We start from the raw sequence: 5,131 nt of genomic DNA, 5'->3' as shown, positions 1-5,131 counted from the left end.
TAGATTATTTCGGAGAGGAAAACACCAAAGAGGTGGAAGTTTCAGAGATATTTATGAGTTGATGGATTTTTGGTCTAACGGTTGTGTTGAACGACTTTTACAATTGCTTGAATCTTACCTGCAGCACATGAAAGCACGTGAAATTTGATTATTTGACACTAAAAGGCCAAACAAACAGAAGGATGTACATGGAGCTAGGGTGTTTTGCCAATTGGCAGCTGTAAGTTTTGCTGCTTGATGTGTGTGTTCGACAGCAAAAGCTTGTTCAGAGTTGCTGAAGTAAGTGTACCTATGCCGCCGGTAACAAGTGAAGGCCTACGTGTCCCAGCTTTAATAACTGGGTGGTATACGAGAATCACAGAATGTCGAAAAAGCGAGTTAGGGAAATTTAAGAAAGGAAGACTCCTGTCCCCAAAAAACGAAGATCAAGAATAAGAAGAAAAGAGAATCGAGACAGAAGACGATGCGTTTTTGGAGTTGATAATTGCAGTTAGAGTCTTTGTGGCAATGTTTTGTCTATCTGGAGACACAAGCTGTTCTTTCAAACTATCTAAACATATAAAGGAGGAATGGAGCTTTGCTAGTTCAAAGACTTCGAAATTGTCGACGCTATGGCTGAAGCAATCAATAGGCAGTTTACAAACAGGAAGAATGGTATTTATGAAAGGCTTTGAAATAAAGGTTTCTGTTAATAAAGGGCTTTAAAATGAAGGCTTGTGCTGGGCTCGAAAAAGGTTTTTGTTGATGAAGGCTTTGAAATAAAAGAATTGTGTTGATAAAGAGTCTAAAAGGCGTATGCTGATTAAGGGCTCCAAAACGGTTTTTGTTGATGACACTAATAAGGCTTTGAAATAAAAGAATTGTGTTGATAAAAGACTTTAAAATATAGGCCTATGTTGATTATGGGCTTTGAAATGAGAGATTATTTTAATGAAGGACATTGGAATTAAAGATTTTGTAGATGAAGTGCTTTGGAATAAAGGATTGCACTTGTTAAGAAATGGCTTTAAAATGAAGGATTTTGTAGATGAATTGGTTTGAAATGAAGGATTTTGTTAATGCAGGGATTCGAAATGAAGGATTGTGTAAATAGATTGCTTGAAAGGGAACGATTTTGTAGATAAAGGCTTTAAAAGAATTATTAATGAAGGGCTTAAAAAGGCATTTTGTAGTTATATAATGGTTTTGAGATGTAGGTTTATGTAGATAACGAGCTTAAGGATTTTGTAGATAAAGGGCAAAGTTTGTTTACCCTCGGCCCAACCACAAATGTAATTAAAGGCAAGCAATAGAAAGGTGTTGGTAATGTGACGAGATTAAGCAACATGTGAGGGTGGAATAGAAAAGTGACCAAAAGAGAGAAATGGAAAAGAACAGATACTGATGTCTGTTTGTTGTGAGTTTGGTGGTTTGTTTTTGCTTTTATTTTGTTTTCTTTTCTGTTAGTTATGTAGTTGTTTTTTGTGCCATGTTTTCTCTTCTATTTTGACCTGGGTTATTTTTATTTAGGTGATTAATTAATCAACACTTGTTTACCTCAATTTATAATCCCCAAAAAACTAAAAAGGGATGTTGTTGGAACGTTTAATTATTGACAAAACAAAACGGTACGTTCACTGCAAGCCGCTGAACATTTTGTAAGGTAAGTGTTGTCTAATTAGTGATTGTCTGTGCACTTAAAAGACCACTGGGTCGATATATCTGTGAACGTAACGTTTTGTTTTTTCAATAATTAAACGTTCCAACAACATACCTTTCTTGGTTTTTTATTCTAAATTTTGGAACGTTGGCTGTCAATTATTTTTGGGGATTTTTACCTCAATTTATGTTGTTGTTCTTTTTAAAAATGAATTGATTTTAATGTCTCTTGGCGTGGAGAGGGATCGACCGACCTCCCCAAGGGAACCGCCAGAAGGGCAACACTTTCTGTGATAGTCCGAACGGACTGAATTCAGTGCAATAGCCACCGGAACTGGACTCTCTGTGGTCATTTTCAAGCGGATTTCGAAGGCTGGACCAATCAGTTAAAATTAAAAACCCGATTCCAATCGTGTTGTGTGAGACTCAATCCTTGTGTGAAACCGTGGATTCTGTGCTATGAAGTGGATTTGATCCATCTTGGTTGCCAATGAGAAACGCATGTATATTAAAACTTCATGACTTTAATGTTAAAGGCACAATCATTCCCATAAAAAAACCAGTTGGGTTTGCCAACACAGATCTGGCGAGACGTGGTGTTCGTGGGAGAAGACCATCCCTCCACTTGGACACATACCGAAAATCAACAGCCTTGCTTCTCACCATGCGCAGAGTGAACATTTCTTGCTGAATTGGTTTCCTAAGTGACACCTGTGTCATTCTGAAATATTGATTCAGTAAACAACGTCAACTCTGCGTAACAAGCAGTCACTAGTGTGTTGATTGTTGGTATGTGTCCAAGGGGAGGTGTGGTCTTATTCCATATACACGCCGGGCCAAATCTGAGATGGTGAGCCCAACTGTGTGTTCGGGAAGGGCTGTGCCTCTTAAGGCGGTCCTTGATTGAGCCCGAAGTCGACTTCGCGAAGTCTCTTTACCAAAACCTCAGTGCTAAAAGCTTTATGCGGCCTGCTTCTCGAAGTATACTTCGCCCAGTTGATTCGCTCCGCCTTGATTGCCAATGGAACATGACTTCAATGTTAAATGTCATGATTTGTCAATCCAGTTTGTTTCAAACCATTTTCAATGAAACGAATACTTTGAAACTGTATTATACAATTTGTCAAAGTGATGAACGTTGCAAATATGCATCCCCTTGTGTGCTCCGTCTATTTTTCATAAATGCCCGCCCGCTTGTCAAGGGCGGTTGTCATGTAAAACCTGCAGCTTCTATTTCTGTGTTGGGTTGCGTATGTATTATTTTTTGTGTGATTTTTTTTTTAAGAAAAAATGTGATTATGCTCAAAATGTTAAGAAGAAGGATCCATGTAAACCACCGTTTTCTTATCTACAATGTGTCAATCGTGTCACCAGAGCATCCTGCTTAATCATGTCAAAGTTATGTTGATTTTTCGTCTCACATATCCACCCTTTATGCGTGGGTTTTGGATTTGATATTTTAAATTTTTCTCCTTTTCTTAATGTTGGTGTTGTTTTTAATCTCAGTAAATACATTTTTCAAAACTCTGTATTGAGCAAGAAGTATTACAGCATAATACAAGCAACTGGACTTTGATATTATCCTTCCATTTTCTTATCTTAAGTTTGATTTATATGGTTTACGATACATCATTTTTGTGTCGGGTGTTTGACATTTGATTATACCAGTCACAAGAACCCTGTGATCAGACATTGTTCTTCAACGTCAATTGGGCAAACACACACAATTTTTGTGAACAAGAAACAAAAATTGTGTGTGTTTGCCCAATTGACGTTGAAGAACGATGTCTGATCACAGGGTTCTTGTGAACAAGAAACAATTAACAAGTGGCTCTATCCCATCTCACCCCCCCCCTTTCCCCGTCGCGATATAACCTTCGTGGTTGAAAACGACGTTAAACACCAAATAAAGAAAGAGAGAACACAATTTTTGGTTATGGCAGGCGAATAGACGATGTTCGGAAATAACTCTGTCGGGTTTGTATGGTTTGAGGAAGAGTGGATACTCGTGTTTCTATTGAGTTAAACTTTTCCACGTGACATCAAAGACCATGCACAAGCGAGGGTGTGTGTCTACAACACGTGGACAAGGAGAACGGGTAGAAAACTTGCCTCACTAAAAGCAAGAGTATTCACTCTTTCAAACTCCTGCAAAAACGACAGAGTTATTTCCGGAGTTCGTCTGTTTAGCCCACCCTGTTTAGCCGCCCACCCGGCTGGGTTTTTGTTGTTGTTATCATTTGTTTGTTTGGCTTTTTTCCAGTGATACAAAAAAACTACTTTTTTCTGTTCATTTCCGGACACGGTTTGTTGAAGACACGTTAAAAAAAACTTATCATTAATGAACACATTTTTGAAAGCATTTTACATTAAACATTGATTTTTCCCAGTGATGGCGATAACAAGAGCAACAATATGAAGAGATAAGCTATTACAATATATTTTTTCTGTTGACCTACGGACACGGGTTTATAGCATGTTATACTATGAATAGACATTTCAGTGCTTAATTTGGCCTTGTGTATTTTCTGCACTTTTTTTTAATTTTTTTTTTATTGTTTTTCTTTGGGGTTTTTTGCGGACGACTAGGCAAAACTTGGAATCTTGAAAACAGGTATTTTTTTTAAATTTTGATTCTATATGGGACCCTTCTCATTCGTACGTGTTGCTAAAATAGTGGACGAAACTAGGGATGGGGGGCAGAAAAAAAAGGTAAGTTAAAAAGTAGAATCTTGGGGAATTCAAGCATGGCTTGTTCATACTTACATTGGTCAGTAACTACATAGTATCAAATACAATAAAAAGTTTAAACCTGACGTTACAGGGGCGGATCAGTTGCTTTGTAAGGGGGGGGGCACTTTGAATCGAAAGTGAATGTGATGGGCGCGAAGCGCCCGAATTTGCTAGGGGGGTCCGGGGGCATGCCCCCCCGGAAAAAAAATTTGCCGAAAGAAGCAAAATGGTGCCATTTGGTGCCATTTGAACTTAGAAATGGTCATAGAATCAGCATAGAAAAATCTTTTTTTTTTCTTCTTCTTTTTTCTTTTCTTTTTTTTTTCGGGGGGGGGGGCACGTGCCCCCTGTGCCCCCCCCCCCTCGTCCGCCCCTGACGTTAGATGCAGTAGGCTACATGTTATTATTGAAATGTATATTTGATATTTTATCTTCTTCTTCTTCTTCTGCGTTCGTGGGCTGAAACTCCCACGTACACTCGTGTTTTTTGCACGAGTGGAATTGTACGTGTATGACCGTTTTTTACCCCGCCATTTAGGCAGCCATACGTCGTTTTCGGAGGAGATATTTTATCAAATGTTCTCTTTGTACATATTGCTAAGCTCTCTCTCTCTCTCTCTCTCTCTCTCTCTCTCTCTCTCTCTCTCTCTCTCTCTCTCTCTCTCTCTCTCTCTCTCTCTCTCTCTCTCTCTCTCTCTCTCTCTCTCTCCGCCTCTGCTCATTCGTCTTCTCCTTCGTCTGCTTTGTCTTCTGTACAATT

This window comes from Littorina saxatilis, linkage group LG6 (genome assembly GCF_037325665.1).
Source record: "Littorina saxatilis isolate snail1 linkage group LG6, US_GU_Lsax_2.0, whole genome shotgun sequence".
Lineage (NCBI taxonomy): Eukaryota > Metazoa > Mollusca > Gastropoda > Littorinimorpha > Littorinidae > Littorina > Littorina saxatilis.
The sequence above is the reverse complement of the archived record's forward strand: the minus strand, read 5'-3'. Positions refer to the sequence as shown.